The 25,462-nt window shown below is 38.1% G+C and overlaps 1 protein-coding gene across 1 annotated transcript in view; it reads left to right on the top strand.

Moving 5' to 3' along the window:
- CdGAPr (GTPase-activating protein CdGAPr) overlaps positions 1–25,462 on the top strand; it is a 293,995-nt gene that overhangs the window by 56,087 nt on the left and 212,446 nt on the right. The window contains exon 2 of the mRNA XM_067764372.1: positions 4,889–5,061. The gene's annotated coding sequence lies outside the window, so the exon portion shown is untranslated. The remainder of the gene's footprint in view (positions 1–4,888; positions 5,062–25,462) is intronic.

A 25,462-nucleotide genomic window follows, 5' to 3' on the forward strand; every position in this document is an offset into this window, starting at 1 on the left:
ATTAAAAATGGCAAGCGAATTGGAAGTACGTAAAAAAATTGTGCAAGTTTATCAAGACCATCCTCAGTCGACTTTCAAACAAATTGCGAGGGATGTAAAAGTGTGCCTAAAAACTGTGTCAAGAGTTTTAAAAAGCTTCAAGGAGGAGTTGGCTGTCACTCGAAAACCTGGTTCTGGCAGAAAAAAAGGAATCAGTGACCAAAATAAGAATAAAATTATAACCAGTTTACGGAGAAACCCCAGTATTTCGGGCAGAAAATTGGCGCAGAAACTAGAATGTTCCGAGTTTTTGGTCCGCAAAGCTAAAAAGGAGGCTGGTCTCAAGACATTTAAAGTTCAAAAAGTTCCAGACATAAACGCTCTGAAGAACATTGAAGCAAAACAACGTGCCAAAATATTAAAAACAAATTTTTTTCAAAAGTTCAGTTGCTGTGTTATGGACGACGAAACTTATGTTTTAGCCGATTTTTCGCAGCTTCCAGGCCAAGAATTTTATACTGCAGACTCACGATGTAATGTGGACGAAAATCTCAAAACAAAAAGACAGTCAAAATTTCCCCGAAAATTTCTGGTTTGGCAGGCAGTATGCAGCTGTGGCGAAAGAAGCAGATCGTTTGTCACAACGGGATCCATAAACACGCAAATTTATGTTAAAGAGTGCTTGGAGAAAAGGCTGAAACCTTTTCTAAGACAGCATAGGGTTTCAGCCTTCTTTTGGCCGGACCTAGCGTCATGCCATTACAGCACATTGTCTTTGGAATGGTACTCAAAAAATAATGTGATTTTAGTGCCTAGCGAAGCAAATCCGCCGAACTGCCCAGAACTGAGACCAATCGAAAGATACTGGGCTTTGGTAAAAAGGGAAATCAAAGCGACCAAGAAAGTGGCCCGGAACGCTGAAGATGTTCGGGAGAAATGGCGTTCTGCAATTCAAAAAGTAGGAAATAGTACAATAAAATCGTTAATGGAAGCGGTACCAGAAAAATTAAAAATTTTTACAAAATAAAAATAAATGAAAAAGTGTAAGCATATAATAAAAATTGTAACTAAATAAACATGTAACTATGACATTTACTTCTAAAATCGGTCTACTGGTTTAGAAAGTTTTTCGTATTTAGTGATGGAAAATTTTTTCAAACGCAGTCCTTACACACATATATATGTAAATAAATTAGCGGTACCCGACAGATGATGTTCTGGGTCACCCTGGTTCACATTTTGGTCGATATCTCGAAAACGCCATTACATATACAACTAAGGGCCACTCCGCTTTAAAACCCTCATTAATACCTTTAATTTGATACCCATGCCATACAAACACATTCTAGGGTTACCCTAGGTTCATTTTCCTACATAGTGATTTTCCCTTATTTTGTCTCCAAATCTCTCAGCTGAGTATGTAATGTTCGGTTACACCGGAACTTATCCTTCCTTACTTTTTTTCATTCTCTCTGCCCGTTCTATTACTACATCAACTCCGCTCTACATCTTTCTTCTTTCACATGCTTGTCTCACCTATTAGCTACACCTATTCACTTATCTCTCTTTGCCTCACGCCCTATCTATTTAAAGACAGTTCTATGTTCGAACCATTTTACACTTACTGTAGCTCTATTAATATTACCCTAGCTTCACGCTGCCCCAGTTTAAAGCTACTTCACTTATCTCTCCTAAATTCTTTTCTCCATACTCTTATGTTTCGCCTCACATTATCTCTCACATTCCCTTTTTTCTTCCTGCGTGCTTCTCTTCCCGATCATTCCTCTCCCATTGCTAATTCCCTTTACTCAAACTCTCCTCATGTCTCGGAGTATGTTTTGGTAAAATTTTATGCGATCCTATTAAATGACGAAGGCTGATACTTAAAGCGTGTTTATAGAGGAAAATGCATTTGACTTAAACGCTCGAAGATATGATTGTGAAAGAAAATGCAAGTCCTTACCTAATCGCTTTCATAGTCAATGACAGCGTATCCATGACCCATTGTAAGGCCGTTGTTCGTGACAACAACGCAGCCGCATAGTCTGGGAAAGTGAGAGTGATGAGTCCCTAAATAGTTTCTGATTGCCAAAATCTCTTTGCATTTATCACGTTGCATTGCCATCATTTGTTCGCTTTGTCATTTTACCAAAAAGTTAAAGCAAACAACACAAAACCAAATAAATTTTTTGCAACTTTCACTTTCACTTAGAAAAAATTGCAAAAAAAAAAGGTTCCAAAAATTTGTATTTAATCGCACTCATTTGTGAATATGCCGATTAGACTGGGTCGATTTATTGACGAATATCGCGCCATCGATTTTTCGATAGGATTTGGGCTCAGGAAAAAAAATTTCCACTACGCATACCCAAAAAAATAATTTTCGAGCCTGCGAAATTTCATTTTTTATACTCAGCTGAGCAGTGCTCACAGAGTATATTAACTTTGTTCGCATAACGGTAATCCGTAACGGCATAAACTAATCGAGATAGATATAGACTTCTATATATCAAAATGATCTGGGCGAAAAAAGAAATTCATTTAGCCATGTCCGTCCGTCCGTCCGTAAACAAGATAACTTGAGTAAATTTTGAGGTATCTTGAAAAAATTTGGCATGTAGGTTCCTGGGCACTCTTCTCAGATCGCTATTTAAAATAAACGAAATCGAACCATAACCACGCCCACTTTTTCGATATCGAAAATTTCGAAATACCGAAAAAGTGCGATAATTCATTACCAAATACGGCTTAAGCGATGAAACTTGGTAGGTGGGGTGACCTTATGACACAGAATAGAAAATTAGTAAAATTTTGGACAATGGGCGTGGCACCGCCCACTTTTAAAAGAAGGTAATTTCAAAGTTTTGCAAGCTGTAATTTGGCAGTCGTTGAAGATATCATGACAGCAGGCACGTTACTCCTATTACTATATGTGTGCTAAATAAAAATTAGCTAAATCGGATGACGAACACGCCCACTTTTAAACAAATTTTTTTTTTCAAAGTCAAATATTAACACATAATTTAATATCTTTACAGTATATAAGTAAATGATGTCAACATTCAACTCCAGTAATGATATGGTGCAACAAAATACAAAAATAAAAGAAAATTTCAAAATGGGCGTGGCTCCGCCCTTTTTCATTTAATTCGTCTAGAGTACTTTTAATGCCATAAGTCGAACAAAAATTTACCAATCCTTGTGAAATTTGGTAGGGGCATAGATTTTATGACGTTAACTGTTTTCTGTGAAAATTGGCTAAATCGGTTGAAGCCACGCCCAGTTTTTTTACACAGTCCTCCGTCTGTCCTTCCGCTCGGCCGTTAACACGATAACTTGAGCAAAAATCGATATATATTTACTACACTTAGTTCACGTACTTATCTGAGCTCACTTTATCTTGGTATAAAAAATGTCCGAAATCCGACTATGACCACGCCCACTTTTCGATATCGAAAATTACGAAAAATGAAAAAAATGCCACAATTCTATACCAAATATGAAAAATGAGGTGAAACATGGTAATTGGATTGGTTTATTGACGCAAAATATAGCTTTAGAAAAAACTTTGTAGAATGGGTGTGACACCTACCATATTAAGTAGAAGAAAATGAAAAGTTCTGCAGGGCGAAATCAAACGCCCTTGGAATCTTTGCAGGAATACTGTTCGGGGTATTACATATCTAAATAAATTAGCGGTACCCGACAGACGAGGTTCTGGGTCACCCTGGTCCACATTTTGGTCTATATCTCGAAAACGCCTTCAAATATGAAGCTAAGGGCCACTCCCTTTTAAAACCCTCATTAATACCTTTAATTTGATACCCATATCGTACAAACACATTCTATAGTCACCCCTGATCCAGCCTTATGGCGATGTCTCAAAAAGGCGACCACCTATAGAACTAAGGCCCGCTACGTTTTAAATAATCATTAACACCTTTCATTTGATACCCATATCGTACAAACACATTCTAGAGTTCACTGTTGTTCTGTTACACCCAAACTTAGCCTTCCTTACTTGTTTTGACTTTTTTTCGTCTTTGATTTTGAAGGTTTTTTTCATGACCTACTAAAAACATTTTCATTTGATTGTAAACTTTTCATGTATACCCTGTTCGACCCAAAAATGTTCGCTAAAAACGTTGGCGATAACGGTTTTTTGAAAAAAAAAGAAATTAAGTAAAAAATAAGGGTATACATATGAAAATTTTTTTTAGTAGGTCATAAAAATCAAAGTCGAAAAAATGGAAAAAAAATGAAATTTCGCAGGCTGGAAAATTATTTTTTTGGGTATGCGTAGTGGAACTTTTTTTCCTGAGCCCAAATCCTATCGAAAAATCGATGGCGCGATATCGGTTAACTTTCGTCCATATAAATCTACCCACCCTAATGCCGATGCAGCAAATTTATATTTTCTTATAGACACAGACGTAGAGTGAGCACATTTTTGTTATTTTTTGCATCGCCATAGGCGATTACATATACGGCGTGCAATTACCGTTAGGCGCCGTTAGTACATTATTTATACGGTAGGTGGCGTGTCGAATCATTTAACTTCGATGCATTTAATTATCATTTTGCAAGCAACGGCGGCGATGGCAGCGGCAACTTTCGGTTCGTCGGCAGCATTTGCAACGTTGGTTGCCATTGTAATGATCGCCATTTACGTTGTCAACTTAACAATAACAAATTACAATAATCAAAACAAGAAAGCAGAAAAAAAGCGAACAAAAATGCTACGCCGGCAACAATCATGTAACCGAGTGACACCTAATAAATTGTGTATGAGACAAAATTTTTGTTGCTTTTTTATTATTGCTTTTAGTTTTATTTGTGCTTGTAGTTCCAGTGTTGCTTTTTATAAATGTTGATAGCGATAATTTATATATTTTTATTTTCATTTCAGGTACAAGCCAATGAAGAGTGAAAAAATTAATTGGTGAATCAAGTGTAAAGTGAGTGAGTGTGGTGACGCAGTGGCGCTAAAATTTTAATCAATGTTAAGACGCGGCTATATTTAATTACGAACGTGAATATTGTATTGATGACAAAATAAATGATTGTAGTGCCTAGAGCTTGGTAAGTTTATAAAATAATAATACATAATACATATTTTATTATTATACATATGTAGTGAATATTTTTATGTGATAATAAATATTTGATAAAATAGCTATTTCAGTGATATAATATTTGATAAAAAGAAAACAAGTTATGAAGTCTAAGTTCGGGTGAAACCGAACATTACATACCAAGCTGTATACTTTAAATGCTGTTGTTTGTTTTGTGTGCTTACAAGGCTGTAGAGTTGGGTCGTTTCGTTCTGAACTTGTTCAATTGACCGCGTCTCTCAAATGAACAAGTGAACTAGATCTTCGATTTCGGTTCTATTTGTTCTTTTAGTTCGTTTTATCTAATGTTATTCTTTCTCTCTTCTCATTCGCGAACATTGTACACTCATACATATTGTAACGAATTTGCTTGCAAATTCTCTTATTTGCCCTTTTGCTAAGTTCGTATCACTAAACTGTTGAATAAATGACTCCAATATTAGCCGTGTTTTTTAACACGCGTATATCCGTTTACGCTTAAACTTTATATTGACTGCTAAGAGACAAACTATAAATACACCTCTGAAATTGCTGCGCATAAATTTTGTCCTACTAAATTTCAATACGCATTATACTCAGATGTAACTGAAATATGTGTCTTTGTTTCACCCTGTATACTAATTCTATGTATTATATGTGTGTCCACAATTCATCGCAACTGATTCAGCTATATGTTATACCCTATGGCCATCAGAGCGTTGCGTCTCCGCTTTTCGGTACACCCTGTTGCTGTAGCTAGTTGTTTTACCACAGCCGCTAGATGGGTCTCCTAAGCATTATCTAAGCGAAGATAGGCGTTTTTTAACACGCGCAAACGAAACGTATACGCGCGTGTTAAAAAACACGGCTATTGTATAATGGAAAAATGGCCTTTATTAAAGTCATTCACAATAACACTTATACTTTGCTACTAGCTGGCTTAATAACCAAACTGATTGATAGCGCAAATGAAACTCTACTATCCAAAATAATACTGCTCTTGCTCGCTAGATAGCGTCTTAATCGAAATCTCAAATCAAACTGAATTCCAGTGCCTCTACAATTGCCGCCTTTTATACTCTTTGATTTCAACCTTCGCATCTTCTAGGCGCTTCCAGAATCTACTAGTCCAGCAGCTCTCAAACTTCTCAGCTGTAACTACAATTGCACAATTTTATAGTTTTTCTCAGTGCATACTTATAGGAGTATCTCAGATATATGCATGTGTTTGTCTTGAGGTTTCACAACAGTAGTGCGCGCTGGCTTCAAACCACCCTTGCATTCTTTCTGGAAAATTCTTTCAGTCGTTTTAGTGCGTACATTAGGGTTTGTCAATGCCAGTGTTTTTCTCGCAGGTACCTTCGGTTTTGATTTGTTTGGCCCATTTGTTCCATCAACCTTTACCTTTGAATTTCGTGGTCTTTGTCGAGTCTTCTCCACCAGTACCCGATTACTGCTGAACCCTTTCTCAAAACTAAAGTTAAGTGGTATATCCTGGTTCTTATAACGCATAATTTTCCTCCGCATATCGATCCTGATGTCATGGTCAACTAAGAAGTCCATTCCCAATATGACTTCATCAACAATCTCCGCCACAATGAATTTGTGTAGAACCATGACCTTTCCAATTAATACTTCACATACCACTTCTCCCTGGACTTGGTTATACTCGCCAGTAATCGTACGCAATCTTGCTCCAAATTGGAACTACCAGGACCGGTGCTGCAATGACGTGCAATGTGACTTGGGTTACCGCACTTGAAGCACTTCATAACTCCGGCATTTTTCTGTTGTAACCCCTTCAGTGCTTCCAAAATTGCGTCTACCCAGTCTGGCTTTTCCACTTCCACGCGATGAGCTTTGTACGCTGGCTTACTCAAAAGTGAGGCTGTTTCCTGAGTCAGTGCATGCGATACCGTTTCAGCAAATGTTAGTTTTGGATTCACATATGTAGCCCGCTTCGTTTCCACATCTCGTATGCCATTTATGAAGCTCTGGATTTTTACCCTTTCAGTGTATTCCACGGATGCGTCCGCATTTGCAAGATGAGCCAATTTTTCAATATCCGAGGCAAACTCCTGCAATGTCTCATTTGCTTTTTGGTAGCGGTTTTGCAACTCAATTTGGAATATTTCTTTCCTATGCTTGCTTCCGTAACGTCTCTCTAAAGCGCTCATCGATGTTTCGTAGTTGTTCCGCTCGTACTCTGGGATGGTCTGTAAGATTTCCGCAGCTGGTCCTTTTAAAGCTACGAACAATGCAGCAACTTTATCTTCAGCATTCCAGTTGTTCACTGTTGCGGTCTTCTCAAATTGTAGCTTAAAGACCTGGAAAGGAACAGAACCGTCAAAGGATGGTGTTTTTACCTTTGGATTACTAGTTGAAACTGCTGGGCGATTTAGTTGCAACTGCTCGATACGTCCTCTCAAAGCATCCACCTCGGCCTCGATTTTTTCTTCAAACTGTAAAATTTTTGTATCTTGCGCCTCCAACTTCGAGGAAATACGTCCTTCTTGCTCTTCCAGTTGAGCAGAGATCTGCGATGATATCTGTGCTGAAATTTGCGCCGACATTTCGGATATCCGTGCCTCTTGTGCTTCAATCTTCGCTGTTATACGGTTCTCCTGCAATTCCAGCTGAGATGACATTTGCGACGACATTTCGGATATACGCGTTTCTTGTGCTTCAATCTTCGATGTTATTCGTGTCTCTTGGGATTCCATCTGTGATGACATATACGTTTTCTGTTCTTCTAGTTGGGATGACATTGTCGATGTTTGAGCAGATATTGCAGCCAAAATTATGTTCAAGTCTATGCTCGTAACTGATGTTTCGTTTTTCTCTTAAATTTTTGTTGTTGTCTCGTCCCCATCAGAATAAAATACATACTCGTCCACATCAATTCCTTCTGCTTCCATTGCCTCTCGTAGCCGTGCCTGAAGTTCGAGTTTAACGCCGCTTGTATTCAATCCACGGCTCTCCAACTCCTTCTTCAGTTGCTGGATCTTCAATTCACTGAACTTTGCCATGTCCTTGTTGTCCTCCGGTATTTATTCAACAATTCCTCTTCTGACACCAATTGTAACAAATTTACTGCAATTCCCCTTATTTGCAAACTTCTGCCAACGTTCGTATCGCTAAACTGTTGAATAAATGACTCCAATATTGTATAATGGAAAAATGGCCTTTATTAAAGTAATTCACAATAACACTTATACTTTGCTACTAGCTGGCTTAATAACCAAACTGATTGATAGCTCAAATGAAACTCTACTATCCAAAATAATACTGCTCTTGCTCGCTAGATACCGTCTTAATCGAAATCTCAAATCAAACTGAATTCCAGTGCCTCTACAATTGCCGCCTTTTATACTCTTTGATTTCAACATTCGCATCTTCTAGGCGCTTCCAGAATCTACTAGTCCAGCAGCTCTCAAACTTCTCAGCTGTAACTACAATTGCACAATTTTATAGTTTTTCTCATTGCATACTTATAGGAGTATCTCAGATATATGCATGTGTTTGTGCATTGACTCTCCGCTGCTCGTATACGTACATGGTACATATGTGTAGAAGCAATTATTGTTTCGTTTATGTAGATACATAATGATTGATCTATGGATGTGAATTCACGTCACTGCTTAGGATCGGCTTAGAGATGGCAGCACTCCTTAGTTTTGCTAATATTCGTAACAATATGTACATACGCAGAAATTCACAGAGAGCACGAATGTCGATGATGCCACTTACACTACAGATATGTGTGGTCATCTTTGTGTGTGGCACTGCTACAGCAATATATGTATGGACTATTTATGAAAAACATCTTTTGCAAGAAACTAATTATTACATTTATTAAACTTGAATATTTACAATTTGTGTCTGTACTCTTTCAATTTCCTGGATCTTCAGAAATTTGTAACTTTTTTTGAAGTTAATTATACATATGTATATATATTAACTTATTTATTCATAAGACATTTAAATATACCTACACAAAGCAAAGTGGGTGTGGTTATCATCCGATTTCGCTCATTTTCAATACCAATCTATTCTGGGTCCAGATAAGCTCGTGTACCAAATTTGGTGAAGATATCTCAATATTTCAATCAAATTTTTTTTCGGTACTGATGATTTTGATATATGGAAGTCTATATCTATCTCGATTCCCTTATACCTGTACAAACAACCGTTATCCAGTCAAAGTTATAATACCCTGTGTACAAGTACAGCTGGGTATAAAAATAGGCATATGACAGACCTGATATGCCAATGAACGCTACAGCAGTCGAATATGAAGCTATTCTAAAAATAGTTTATAGCTGAAAGTGAAAGTTAGAGTAAGTTAGGTTAGGTTGAACTGGCCTGTCAATAAAGAATGTGTTCATGGTGTTACCAGAATTCGTTTGACGACCAAATGAAAACACCCCAATTAGGTACCAGGACTTATCTTATAGAACAACTCCGTCCTCTTGAGAAATACTAGAAGTTTTCTAGGACCTACCTTAATTGCTGTCTCGGGACCTGGCAACTCTGCCGCCCTAGTACCTGGAGCCTTGACCTCTTGCCCGTTTCTTCCTGCAGCTCCCACTTCCTACATCTGCTGTTACGTCTTGTCTCTTTAGAGATATCAGCAACTTGGTGTGTATAATGTTGTGGGATAGGCACTTGATCTTAGAAGTTATGTAGCCCCATGCTTCTGTTCACGCCTTTCCTTCTTGAAGTATCATACGCTACTCCTCTTTCTTTTTGATTTCTCCCAAACGATGTGGGACGTCTACCCTCGATTAATCGTGTGCTGCACGTTACTTTGTCAACTCATAGACCCTTTCATTACCGTCTATCCTTTTATGAACAGGAACCGAACATAAATGTAATACCAATTACCAGTAAATCTTTACATAGAACTGTTGCAATGAACTTAGACTGGACCCCACCAGTGGGTTAGGGGACTAAGAATATACATACCTGCGGCAGGTATGCCTATCGTAAGAGGCGAGGAAAATACGAAATTGATTTAAGGGGTTGTGTAGCGCAACCCTTTCAAGGGGTTGCCGGCGCAATTTATAGCTTCTCGAACCCAATTGTCAACCGCACATGCACGTGGCGAAACCTGTTTATTTAGCAGCAGAGGCTGTGGCGACCCCAAGTTCTTCATGGATCTAGGAAGTGGGAGGGAGGGATGGCCTAGAAACTTTCATGTGGTCTCAAGAAGGTCGGGCTAGTACCTCAATGGCGCTTGTTACCGGAACGTACCGGATTTGCAACCGACAAAAGACCATCAACATCGATAACACTCCCCAAAACCTTCGAAGAACTTATATCGAATACTTCATGGCCAATCTGGTATATTTTTGTCAGCGTCTATGACTGACGCAGACAGGTATAATGAGAGGCATGATCTTTGTTCTTTTCCCGCTAAGTCTCCACTCGATGACTCTTAAAATAAAGTTGCCCGCGATGATAACTTTCCGCATACGCCTCGAGCCGTGTCCTCAATATTATCCAGTTTCTGTTGGTACTCCGGTATGATATAGCTGAGTGTCAAGTAGTAGCTTATTGTTGCGGCGTTCTGAAATTGCACCCAAACATGACCAGTTCCACTTTCTTTCCTTGTTATAGAAACCTTACTTCCAGTATTCCTAAAAAGTCTTCCACCCTGCATACGGATTTTTTTCGTGTCTATTGCTCGTTGATTATTGCAATGCCAATGCTAGTTCGGCGGTAGTCCCTAATTTCCCTCGCTTTATTGTTTCTGACCCAGGATAGGTTTCTGTGCTGCCCGGTCATTTTTTTTTGTGCAAACTTCCTTGACCGCAGCCACACCCATTATTGAAAGAGAGTCCTATTATTTTCATGAATTTCATGACCTTTCATGAAGTTTAATGAACCCACTTTCAAATTCAAACCATCGCAGTGAAGTTCATTGAGACTATTGGCCGTAGCGGTTGTGAAGCTCTAAATAGATCTTCCGCAGAAAAATTCGGTTCAAATACTTAGTCTGTAATTGCTCTACTAAATTATCTAAGATTGCCTATGTTTGTTTAAAAGTACTCGGATGACAGTGGGGGTGGTGGCAATTTTGGCGACCTTTTTCGTGAGTTACATTGAAATTTTGCGTAGCCATTAGATATCGTGTGGGTATGCTACATTTTGTGATTTCAGCCATACATAGGCAATATCCTCAGAATATGACATAAGTCGGTTGGTAATGGGAAGTTTCATCCATGACATTGTCACCTGTTGCTATTATTATTATTATTAGGCTTCAACGCACTGCAAATTTTATTTAGATCTATTGTGCTTGACCTTTCAGCCTTTTACTGTATGTGGAGCCGCCTAAATGGGAGAGTCTCTGCCTAGCCAGAGCGACGCATTGTTAGAAAATGTGAACCGGCGTTTCGTCCTCCAGCACACAAAAGCGACAGATTTGTATATCGGATAGATTTAACTTACTCGGTTGATATTGTAGACTACAGTGTCCCTTATAGAACTTAGTGAGAGCTAGTCGATTCTCTCTGCTTAGATTAATGAGTTTTTCTGATACTTCGTTGCTGGAAGTGTAAACAATTTGGCCTATCTTCGCCCTGGAAATTGTGTGTGCCTTTAAGAGTTCGCGAACTTCTATTGCATGGATTTATACCTGAATCGATTTCTTGTAGTTTGGCCCATAGATGCCAGCTCCCGTTTTTCCGTCATCAAATTCATGCGTGAACCAGATCTTTGAGACGGGTGTCACTATATGGATTCCCTGTTTCCCAAAGAGTTCTGTTCACAATGTACGCCTCAAAATTACGTGAGATTCTGTGCGTAGGGGCATTGCATCACGTAGTTGCGATACATGATTTCCCATGAATTTTCTTATTACCTTCAATTGCCCAGTCAAGTTTCCGATCGCTAGGTCAGAAATATTTTAGAGTCTAGGTACAGCAAGTGTTGCCTCTTTTCTAAGAGGATAAGGAAGGGAGGAATCCCCACTAAGAGTATCACTATTTGCTTGTGTAGCATTGCAAGCATCGATACTTCAAAATAAACGCAACCTTAGTTGTCTAGATGCTAAAGAGCTAATTGAAAGAAAATTTAGCTGTATGCTAAGAATACGTTAAATGAACACAAAAGATATTAAAACTATAAAGTCAGATTTGAATGTCTGCTGCCAGAAGACCCAAGTGCAAATGTTTTGAATATTTTGCCAGCAATTTGAGCTTTGGACTTATTTTGACTCAAGAGTATGTCATTAAATATTTCAATTTAATGCTAGAAAATTTCAATATTTTCTCTTTGCTTTACCACTTTTCTTTCGCTTCCTGTTTTTATGGCAGTATTTTTTCTTTGTTTGCAACAAAATGGGTACAATAACATCGTAGCTAAGGTTAAAGTTGCTGGGTCATTAACTTACCTGCTGTGTTGGGGTGTTAAATTTCCACTGAAAAAAAAAGCACAAAAACAAAATTATACGCACACGCATAAGATGACAATCGCACGAACGCTCATTTCAACTCATATGCATAAGTGCGAACATTTATAAGTGTGTGTGCTTTTAGCATCTTAGGGGAATTTGGTCAAGCTTCGCGTACAAGAAAAAAAGAAGAATTTGTTTCAAAGCATTAGTAGCGAAGTTTAAGAGCCGCACACCCATTTTCATTATTTCATCAGGGTTGTTAGCCTTACTCTATCTCTCGCTGCTGCTCACATTTTCCCCTTTCTTCTCCCCCTTTTGTAGCTCTTTATTTTCTGCTTGTGTTTTTACTCGCACAGTATCAGCGTTGCCATATATTTTTTTCCAAGTCGTCAGACGCCGCCCAAAAAATCGTCAAAAGTCGTCATATCTATGGCAACAACCAATCACAACCAAATATTATGACAGGAAAAGTTATTCAATTTTAAATAATCTTGGGCTAGCAATATTCCTTTTAATGTATCAGATTACAGACGATTTCGGATTTTTGTTTTGTTTGAATTTATTTTAGACAAAATTCGTTCTACATTCGCTGTAGTGTGTCAAGCATATTAGATCTGCAACGAATGCACATAAATTAGAAAAAGCGTATGTAGAGTCAGCTCTTTTGATAGTAGAAGTAGTTTTCCAAAAAACTTCCGGAGGAACCTTAGACATGTCTTCAAAAAGAGGAACTGCGGCATTTGTGGTATAGCGTTTAGTTTTTGGGTAATTTTTGCCTAACCAAAAGTCCAATTCTCCTCTTTTTCGTCACATTTTCTTTTGTGAAATATCATCTATAGCGTACTTTATCAAAAGTTGTATACCACCAACAGTTTACAATTTATAAGACGAAATTAGGGTGAGCCCGAAATGTCACTTCCCCACAAATTGGCGGGTAATGTGGTATGCAAACGTAGGCTAATTTAGTATAATATACCATTTAACCCGATTAATAACCAGATCAGTTTTACTAAAGAAAATGTTAAATAACTTCTTTTAAAATTTACCAATTTTGTTAATAAAAGATAAATAGCTTCTCAAAAGATAAAATAAAATGCCTCCTTGGCTCATTGTTATTAAAAATGAATAAGTTATTGAAAATATCAAAATTGCTTAAAAACTTCAATTTGTGCAAGTCTCGCAAATAAAAATTAGATTTTTTTGGGAATGCAGACGTTATGAGCTGAAACCGTATCGCACTGTAAACAAGCACTCCATTCTGATATATTTCTTTCGTCCTTTCACAACTTTTCGCAAAAGGAGCAAATTGCTCCGTCTGGAGGCATTTCAACAAAATCCCCTTGGCTCGATTCTGCTTAGACGAAGTTTACTTCGGAGTCACTGGTTAATGCTTCACATTCAGGTTTTCTATCTTTCGCTGCTGGTTTTTTGAAGGTTCCTTTTCTTTTTTAATTGTTGGCTTCACTTTTTCCCGGATCTTCCGAATGCTTTCTTCCAACTGATTCTTATTTGGTGATTTTGTTAATACTGTCGGTTTTGACTTTCTTCCTCTTCCGGTAGCAACTGGCTTTCTAATCTTTGGCAATGGTAAAATCTGCCATGGTGAAACGACTCCTTTACTGGTTGATGCCACAGGTTCTGGAGAAGTCACTCGATTTGTATTAGATGTCGGTGAAGTAAGAGTACGTCCATACATATCAATTGCAGCAATATAGTCTGCATCAGTAAAAATATTTCGATCGAATGCGTATATACCAGTACATCTGAAACCGTTAACTGCAACCTGGCCAGTCTGAACCTTATAATACGCTTTGGAAAAGAGACCAACTAAATCGAACTTAGTAACTTTTCTCTCATAAAACGGGCTCATGAATGCTCTGCCTAGCGGTTGCATTTTATGAGTGGAATGCGGGGGCAATGATATCATCACACTCCGTTTTCATGAGCTAAGTTGATAACTTCAATATTTATTACTGTAGTGTGCCTCTAAACTCAACATTATTGGATCTATTTCTTGGTGTTTGTATATTTAAAATAAATCTTACATAGAAGGCAGGCTTAAATCGTAATTTTTCATTACAAAATCGTCCAAGCGTCATTCTAGTTGAAAATCGTCAATATGACGACGGTGTCGTCAATCTGTCAACGCTGCACAGTATGCAAATGTATGCGCTGAAATTTATGAAATATATTGGTCAACAACTTAGTTATAAAAGTGTATTTGGTTCCTTCTCGTCCAGTGGTGCACTAAGCAGCTAAAGAAACCGCGGGATGTATCAGCTTATTCGTGTACTGGAATCAGCCAACATGTTATATTAGACTTTTCTAAAGCAAAATGAACTTATCTCTAATTAAATACGTAAACATAATTTTGTATAATAGTGGACAGCGTAGGCAATGCTAATAACGCACTGCTAAAAATCAAATACTAAATTCTGTTGAAGGCGCCTAAAAATACTCAACACAATTTGGATTAAAAACATATAGTAAAGACATAGAGACAATTTATAAAGCGCGCAGCGGGGTATTCATATGGCTGAGTGGATAGAGGAATATCTGCCTTTACACCAGTATGAAGTGTGAATGTTGAAGTTTTCGAGCTGAAAACTCAGCTCACGAAATGCTAGCTAATGAAGAAATGAAATTCAGAAGCATGTCCAACAAAGGTCTGTTTCTCTTGAGTAATTACTGGCCACAACCTCTTTGTGGGTCCAGATATACTTTTAGAATCAAAGCGGCTTCTTCGCAGCTTGGTCTCCTGAAGGTGATCGATGAGCCGTAGTTTCTGACTGTTCGTCGCCGGAGCCACCATGTACCGTACTTACCTTTCTCTTGCATTCGTCATTGGAATTCTGCACACGATGGCTTTTAAATTAAAGTTACCCGAAATAATAACCGTTTCACTTATTTCTCGGGCATTGATATGATCCAGCTTCTGTGTTGCAGTATGTTCATTTCCTCTTCCTGTTGTAAAGGTCTTACTTCCTGTCCTGTTTCAATTGCTAGTTGTCAGCTGCAACATTCTACGCTTTTTTCCCTCATCAAATGAATCGGGAGTGCATCTTCTGCTAATATATCCCTTTCCCTTGTGTACCGCAAACTTCCAACATCTTGAGCATTTTGCAGGATTGATGCCCTACTTAAGTGTCGGTCCATGATCTCCGTACCGAATAAACATACCTTGACCATTTGTGCCTTGTGATACAATCATCATCATGGTTTTCTGTTGCCCTTACGCAACGCAAAATTCCCCCAGCTTGACTTAGAGCTCTGTTTTGGTCATTTTGCTGCCCTACATATGCAGCATTTTGCAGGCTTGATGAAGGTCCAGGTCTTCCGCACTGGTTTCATATGCCTTGACCTTTTCTATCCGGAACTTTTAAGTTTCATGCGGTCTCATGATGCAATACACTCAACCGATTTTTTAGGTGAGGCTTGCTGAAGAGTGCGCTTTCCTTTTGATTAGTGTCAGAATCGGCTAGAATCTGTTCCTTTGCGTTTGGTGCTACGGCGTTGACTCTACTTCTTCTGGAAAGAAGTATTTATTTATTATTTATTATTACGGCTGTTTAGGCCTAAAACCTAAACTACTAAGTACAATTCATTATTATATCATTTATTTCTATTGAATATGCTGTTGGAATGCCATGTGATTCCGATCAGCATATTTACTGGCGTAACAAACGGACGAGTCTGGGAGCCAGTCATTTAAGGAAGGTTGGAAAGGACACGTTTCCAATCCTCCAGGGCTCCCAGCTTAAGGCAACAAAGTTTGGAACTTATATTTTTCAATTATATTTGTATTTTAAGCTGTCGGAATGTATTGGTCTCCGATCAACACAGCTAAACATGTCTTTGGATGTTGGAAATTGAAGTGTACCCAATCACCCCTCAACTTTGTTTAGTAAAGACGCTGTCGGAACGCATGAAGATTCCGATCAGCACAGCTCAAAATATATTGGGAGGTTGAAAAGGACGTGTTTCCAATCCCCCCTGCTCCAACTTTTGTTTGACCTTATTTTGGTTACACATCATATAATTTTATTGTTATATTAATGCTGTCGGAATGCGAGTGATCCCGATCAGCAACAGTAAATATAGGCTGAAAATACCGAATTCCAGCGAAATTTGTTGTTGGAACTGTCTGGAGTTACAGGTGGCGACTGATATTCTTTTCCTTAGGGCCGGGTGCATTGTATTTTGCTGCTACCAGTATTACCATTCCCTTTTCGCGCTCCAGTATCGGTATGTCATGTAAAAAATAAAAGAAAAAAAAAAAACTTTATCTTATTGGAAGGGTTTTACAATGCTCCAATAAACTTTTTTTAAAAGTATTGAAGTTATTACTACTTTTTATGTGATTAGGAAGTTCATTGAAATATTTCAGGCCCTTATAAAATATATTTTGCTTGTCCACTTCTGTTTTGAAAAGAGGTAATCTAAAATTATTGTTTTCTCTGATTACGTATGAATGTGCATCATTTACATATCTAAGCTTTTCGCTGAGGAATGTTGGTAATTTACCGTGCTTAATATTAAATACAAAGTATGGTAGCAGAAACTACAAAAATCGCTTAAGCTGTTAAGCGTCAGTTAATTATGATATGTGATGGAATAAATTGGGTTATATAACATCTCGTAGTCCGGTCCTTCCGGCACGTAGAAAATGAAGACGTGGGTAAGAGCTCATCCACCGTTGTGCATGACTGCTCCTTAATCAATTCACGTTGCATGTAACGTCTTTCTTTACCAGTATTGTGTTTGTGGTAGTTGAAATGTCGCATAATGTTACTGTGGCGATAAAATCACGTTGTAGCATGTGTCGTGTATGCAACCTATACTCGTGACACTTACTCTTACTACTTATATACATTGGGTCGGGTCGATTTGTATGGACGAAAGTTAACCGATATCACGCCATCGATTTTTCGATAGGTTTTGGGCTCAGGAAAAAAAGTTCCACTACGCAGACCCATAAAAATAATTTTCGAGCCTGCGAAAGGGTAAATTTTTCGACCAAAACACTCCCCAAATATATATTTTTTTTTTTTTTCAAAAAACTGTTGTAAAAACATTGGCATACAGTTTTTTGAAAAAAAAAAAAATATACATATATATATATATTTTTTTTTTGGGTTTTGCAGAGTGTTTTGGTCGAAAAATTTACTCTTTCGCCATTTTTTTTTTGCAGGCTTGAAAATTATTTTTTTGGGTATGCGTAGTGGCGCGATATCGGTTATTAAATCGACCCATTCTAATATACATTCTTATATAAAATGTGGTCAGTGTTCACTAGGGCGATTTTTTAGTAGCTCAAGCAGCGCAGGTCTCTTTGGTGTGTTTTCTTTCTTCGCACAGTTGTACACACCCCCTAAAAAAACGAATGTGGACATGTGATATCATTGTGCTTTAGCTGCATGTGGTAAAAAAACCAAACAAAAGCACACCTGATCTCTTTGTGGGAGAACGTGAAATTCCTAACAACAAAACATTATTTAGTTTGTTTTTGGATTTTTGTTACATTTTAGTATGTGGCCATAACACGTGCGTTCTTTATATATTGATATTTTGCATATGTCAGTTGCAGCAGGAGGTTCAAAAGTGCATTCATACTTACGTTTTTACCCTGTAGATATTTTACCTACTATGTAGCTTCAGACGATGGCGTAGTAGTACTACTTCAAAGCGGGCACCTAGGCAATTTTGGCCTTTGCTTACCAAGTCACGTCAGCTATAACTGTTTCGTGAACGTCTCGCCTAGAGATGCTGCAAACGGCGCTAACAAAGAATTAGTTCAAAATAGATCCTTTTCCGAAGGCTGTACTAGAAGAAATTTGTTTTGCTTTCTCACTAGCAGCTTGTGTATCGGAGAACTGTCGAGCTTATCAATGACCAATTTGATTCTATACAAGTTTCATTACTAACAAAACATACATATAAGTAAACTAGAGATGTTATATGAGAATTAAAAGCGTATTGTATTCGTCTCAGTAAGTATTTGTAACTTCTTAAAAGTGATACTCGAGACTGTTTCCAGAACTCGATCTGCTGAATCGACATACTGTAAAATGTCTGTTAAAATTGATATATATTCTGTAATTATTTAGTCTAGAATATTAATTGCTTTTCAATCTAGAACTAGTTCATCCATCACTTTAGTTTCTTATGCATAGTTTGGTTTTCATGTGCACATTATTTTTTAAGGGTGTCGTTTCTGTTGTTGTATACATGTGACAATTGCAAAGGGTTGGTTCTCTTCGCCGCTTTATTTTTCTACTGCCTCTCTTTATATATTTTCCGGTTCTACAACCTATGTAATCGTATTTTGGTCTTTAGTTACGTTTCATTAAGCGATATTTCTTTATTTAATAATTAAAATACTGTACTAATAGTACAGTTAGGTCACTATGTGATTACAGCAATCATGAAAGATCACTGATAAAACTAATGAAATGGGCTTGAATCCCTCGACAACGGAGATATGACTATGGCAAAAGTGTCAAACTTCCAGATAACTTCTAGATATCCCCCCTTTCCATATCTCCAGCCACATAACCGTAAGAACAGAAGCGTACCAGCTATTTTTAGCTTCGTTGAATCAGTGTTGAGAGATATGTTCCATAATGAAAGCTCACTACATTCTACAATGTTCTAATAGGTTTGATGCTATCGTTACTAATCGATGAGCTCCGGGATATCCACATTAAGTGCAGTGCTCACCGTCTCTAGTTAAGTTATAATTTAGCTGAAGTATTTTCGTTTTTACCAACATGAGGTGTTCAAACACCCAGTTAAATTGATAATTGTAAATATTTTGTGTAAAAAAAATTCTAGCAATCTATTGTGAATACATGAAAATCAATAAAAACAGCTGACTTGACCGTTAGCATGAAGACGGTGAAAACGGCCCTAAACAAAGTCGTTGAACCCGAAACAAGCATAGACACCGCAATCTTTATTATAAGGCATACATAGTATGTCGTTTGTCGGTTTGATCCAAACTCCTGTAACGTTAGACGGTATGAGCTCTTCTATTTTTAATGAACAGATCAACTGCGGACATGTGAAATGACGCGTTCGGAGCGTCCGTTTTGTGCTTTCAATCACACCAATGATCTATCTTATTAGAAGCAATTTAGACTTGCACAGACAGAATCCTTCTTGGCGAATAAGTTTACGATTTTTGTCTTAGCGGAGGTAAAGTGTCGTTCGATTGTCGATTGTGTTGTGAGGTGTTCGATTGTCGCAGAAGTGAAAGCGTATTTGCTGATCTACGGGGCCGTGCTACTCTATTATTATAAGCAAATTCTAGATTGATTTTTCTCTATAAATAACAAAATATTACAAAACTGTCTCTTTATTTCTACCCACACTTATTAAAGCAATCAAGTTGTCTACTTTCAGCAGCGGCTCCCATCTTACTTACCTACTAAAGTTGTTTTACATGAACCTATTAAGACCGTCCATACTAAAATATTATATCTATGATGAGAATATATACTTAAATAGCAGACCCGACAGGCGTTGCTCTACCCTAGATTTGGTCTATCTGCAAAACTTTTAAGCAGTTTTTACCTCTTAGTCTCCCTTCCCCTCTCTTTTCCTTATCTTTTTATTCACTCTTTCCTGTGCCTTTTCTTTTTCTGCATCTCTACTTCCCTCTCCGTCTTTTCCTTCACTTGTTTTCCATCTAGCCATATCTCTCTATCTTCGTCTAACTCTATCTCTTTCTCCTTCCATCTCTTCTCTTCTCTCTGGTTATTTTTGTTCTTCTACATCATTTTTCCGAGTCCAAGTCACACCCCAAGTCCAAGTCCCAGTCCCAGCCCTAATACCAGTACCGGTCCCAATCCCAGTCTAAGCCCCAGTCTCAGTGCCACTCCCAGTCCCAGTCGGAGTCCCAGTTCTGGTCCAAGTCCCAGTCCCAGTCCCAGTCGCAGTCCCAGTCCTGGTCCAAGTCCCAGTCGCAGTCGCAGTCACAGTCCTGGCCCAATCCCCAGTCCCAGTCGCAGTCCCAGTCCTGGTCCAGGTCCCAGTCCCAGTCGGTCCTTGCTCCATTTCCATAAAAAAGTGTCATAAATACTAATCTAGGCAAAGGGTTACCTATATGCCCAATTTCAGGTAAATCCAACCAAGAATAGAATTTGTTCGAAAATATCGGGCCATGCTCCTCTTCCCGGAATAAAAGTATCTAAAATACTAATCTACCTACCTACCTATATACCAAAATTCAGGCAAATAGAACCGTGAATAGAATTTGTTCGTATAGATCTGTGGTCCCTGGTCCACTTCACATGGTGTGCAAATTTGACGGAAATCGTTTAAGTAGCTTAGGAGTCCATCGTGGACAAACAACGTGGCACGAAATTTATATATATGAAGATTATCTCCTTATGTGTAATATGTGTCACATTTGGTATGAGGAAGTAAGTCTTTCTTTGAAATATAATCTTCTGCACAGCATTTTCACATGCGTTGTTAGCTTCAAAAGAGACTGTTTTGTATGCCAATTGGTCTAGTTTTACTTTATGCGAATACAAAGAGTGCAAAAAAAAAATTCTTTTATTTCCTATCATTTCAAGCGCCCATTGTCCACGATTATTTCACTGTGTCACCTATGTAGATATACTAGAGTTGTAGTGAGATGCTATTATTTTTTTCTTTTCACTTCTTGTCATGCACATCAGTCAGCGGTTGGTCCTATTGTGAGACGAGAGTTCCATCAACACTTTCATATCAATTATTATGCATGCAACAACTGAGTGACACTCTTTCGTAACAAAGTGAGAATACAAGACGGTATATAAATAAAGAGTTATTTATGTACAACACTTCTGTGAAAAGCAAAGTATGAATTATAGTAAAAAAATATAAATGAAATGAATTATATGCAGATAAAAAGGACGCAAAGTTTGCCTATTGGTTGGGACACAACCCTTCTCTATAACTTGTTTACTGCTTTAGAATTCTAATATTTTTAGTTGATTTCTATTCATTCATGGACGTCACACCTATTTACATATTAGCCGTGTTTTATTTTTTAAATGTATATACATCTACATTTGCGACTAAAAAAACGCTCATTGAAATTTGCACATAGTATTAGTGCATGGAGAAATGTTGGAGCCACAAACCTTTTCGGTCATAGTGTATAAAGCATACTAAAATTTAAAGTGGAGCCACACACTTTTTAGTTCTAATTTTATGCGCAACAGCTTCAGAGGTGTAGATAAAGTTATGCACTTAGCAGTTCATATAAAGTTTAAAATGCGGCTATTATTACTTATTAGCTGTGTTTTTTTACATATACATCTACATTTGCAACTAACAAAAATGATCATGAAAAATTCCACATAGTAATATTTTATGGAGAGATAGTGGAGACACAAATATTTTAGGTCATAGTGTATAACGCATACCAAAATTGAAACAAGTCAAGATAAAGTTATGCACTTATCAGTTCAAGTGCCCATGTGTATACATGTAAAAAAAAAGTACAGCTAATATGTTTGAATGCAAGTTTAATCCTGGTACAGTGATCTTCTACGTGCACCCGATACCACGGTAAAATTATGACTGCTACTCTTGCTACGAGTGTATAAACTGTTGTATAAGCTCATGTAATCCCTTAGATGTGCTTCGGTGAGCCTAAAAAAAGGACCACAGTACCGTAAACGGCTTATATAGCGCGCTGTGTGGCAATGCGTTCTGCCCGGGAAACCATCCACCCTAAACCTAGTTTTTAACTGCCAGATCGTTGTGAACATAGAAGTACTTGTGTAAGACTACAAGGTATGCAAGGCTGTCTCACAAAATGTAGTTCCGGATTGGGGACTACCCTATTCATTGAAATTGCAAGAGACATTTGTATCGTTTCCTTGAAGTTCGTTCAATAATTATCAACCACCACATTACCATCTTATTATGACCAGTCCGTGTATCAAACTTTTAAGTCAGAGTGAATACGTAAATTTCCTGTTTCCCTGAGTACCTGGTACACAATACACATCTCAAAGTTCAGGGAAATTCTGAGCTTGGGTGCAATTGCATAACATAGCTGCAGTATAGAATTTTCTATGACTTGTCCTATTATTTCAATATGTCCTATCATGAAATCCTAATGCGCCTAGTGTTGTCCTCTTTTTCTAACAGAATAGAGCGGGGAGGGACTAAGCACGTTCACAGGGAACGTTAACGCCGCATTTACTATTCCGACGCAAAGCTGTCGACGCGGTTTATCTAAATAAGTTATTGCTGTTCTGTCTAACCACCTGTCACCTGCCTAAGGGAGCATATTAAATGGTCAATGCGTGCTTGTGGGATATAGCCCCCAAGTTTTGCCGCCAAGTCAGGGGGAGGCAAAAAATGTCCTTGTTGCTTTTTTACAGGTAGCGTCTAGATAATGGCACAATTCTGTTATGGAAAACAGACCCTCGCTTTAGATAAACATTCCACGTTACGGTTGTGTTCCAGCCATGTATGGTTCTAAAAAGAATAGTTTTTCTCCAGATAAAAGGCGCCGTGCCAGTTTTTATTAATGTTGATAGACAATGCTTTGAAAACACTTCATATTTCTATGATGGAAAGGCTTGTTGAATGCGATATTACACCAAAGGTCCTGGATCTAAGTCTCGGGCAAAGCAAAAAAGTTGTTTCAGTGCAGTGGTTTGGAAAACATTCCGATTGTAATCCTGCTATTAAAAGTTTATCAATGAACATTTATCTGCCTGGAAGCTGCCGTTTGGAGTAAAAAAATGGGATCTACAGCCAATTTGTAGGAAAAATCAACAAGGAGACCGACACAATTTGGAAGATGACGACGGCCTAAATCTCCTCGGATGTATATCGCGCCTTTTGTTTCTTTATTCTTACTCTTTCGCGCCTTGCATTTCTTAATCCTTATCCTTTCGACAATTGATTTACAAAATAAAATTCGCTCTTTCTACTTAAACGTTTCTAATATTTATCTTATTAATTTCTTTAGAAATTTGTATAGCAACTGGTTTTTTTCTCTCTATTATCATTAATTGCATTTTCTAGTGAAAAAATTGTAATGCAGTTTCACTTTAGCATTTCGCCTATCTTTACTTAAATGTCTTACATTCTAAGCTATCGCATTGTGAAGCAAGCAAAAGCGTCTGTTGTTGCAACAGCGGACATTCACACTTAACTATGCCGCTGCTAACATAGTGTTTAGATAGGGCAACTCAATGTTGCTAACTGGCGATTCACTTTTGGTGCTGCTCATAATGTACACACAACTTCATGTAGTTTTGGCCCCTGGCCTAAAGAGTCAATAATTTGTAAGACGTACGAGAGTACACACCTCGATATTTGAGCACATACTTACGTCTCCGCAATCGCCTCATTTTTTCACCGCTCTTTCAGACGCACCCGGTGTACAAGTAGTAGCGTTTCCATACGAATTGCCCTGTCTATACACTGCTTAAGCAAATAAATAAAAATAAATACTTAAATATATTTATAGTTAATAGATAGTAAGGCTGCACAAGCAACCGCGCGGCGGGCTAAACAACCAACTGACATTGGACAAAGTGACACACATTAAGTCAACAATCAGCATTTCACTTTATAATTTATTTGTTGCAACTTTTTTCATGTCTTTTTGCAAATATCTATGTATGGCGGGTAAGATGTAGGCATAGTTTTTTCTTTTTAGTCTAGCAACAAAATACAAATGCATACGAGTCACATTCACTCTAACTATTTAGTAGCAACACTTGAGAGCTACACAAATATTGCAGCTAATGTGTTGCCCTTTTCACTGTCGCACAATTTATTTATAAATGTGTAGGTATAATATAAAAAGCAATTCGCTTACTCACGCGTGACCTCACTACCCAGCAGAGGAAAAGAATCGCATATTGTGGAGACCCTAAATTCCGCATATTTATTGACGAACCACTGTAGATATTTTAGCTTCGTACTTACGAGAGCGAGGTGCTTATAAAGGATGTGCTGATTCCACCGCATCTGCACCCAGTACATTTAAAAATTAAAGATTATTATGTTGTTTATTAGTTGTTGTAGTTGTAGTGATAAGGACACTCCCCGAAGTCCTTGGGTGGAGTGTTATCGATGTTGATGGTCCTTTGCCGGATGCAAATCCGGTACGTTCCAGTAAAAGGCCCCATGGTAGCACCAGGTACTAGGCCGACCATCTCCGGAGCGATTAAGTATGACCACATGAAATTTTCAAGGCCATGCCGCCCTCCCACCACCTAAATCCATGAGAAGCTTGAGGTCGCCACAGCCTCGGGTGTTAAAGACACAGGATTCGCCACGGGTAGGTGAGGTTGACAATTGGGTTGAATAGGCTAGGTATTGCGCTGGCAACCTCTCTGAAGCTGGCAGGACAACTTTTACATGGAAAAAATTTACCTATTAGGAAAATTGCCGTGAATTTGCCGTAATTTATCCGTGAAACAAAAAAATTTGCCGTGGCCATATTTTAGAAAATGCAGGGTGGCACGCCAACTTCACGTGAAGTTAGCGTGCCACCCTCAGAAAACCACCTTAGAGACCAGCAAGGAAAATAATTCTTGCACACGAATTTGCCGTAAATTTGCCGTAGATAAGTGGCATATTTTATAAATTGAAAAAAAAAAAAATTTCAAATTTTTTTATGGTGCACCGCCAACTTCACGTGAAGTTAGCGTGCCCCCCTCAGAAAACCACCTTAGAGGCCAGCTAGGAAAACAATTATTGCACACGAATTTGCCGTAAATTTGCGGTAGATAAGTGGCATATTTTATAAATTCGAAAATGAAAATTCAAATTTTTTTATGGTGCACCCCCAACTTCACGTGAAGTTAGCGTGCCACCCTCAGAAAACCACCTTAGAGACCAGCTAGGAAAATAATTCTTGCACACGAATTTGCCGTAAATTTGCCGTAGATAAGTGGCATATTATATAATTTCGAAAAAATAAAACTTAACTTTTTTTTATGGTGCACCGCCAACTTCA

The sequence above is a fragment of the Eurosta solidaginis genome, chromosome 2, assembly GCF_040869045.1.
Source record: "Eurosta solidaginis isolate ZX-2024a chromosome 2, ASM4086904v1, whole genome shotgun sequence".
NCBI classification, from domain to species: Eukaryota; Metazoa; Arthropoda; class Insecta; order Diptera; family Tephritidae; genus Eurosta; species Eurosta solidaginis.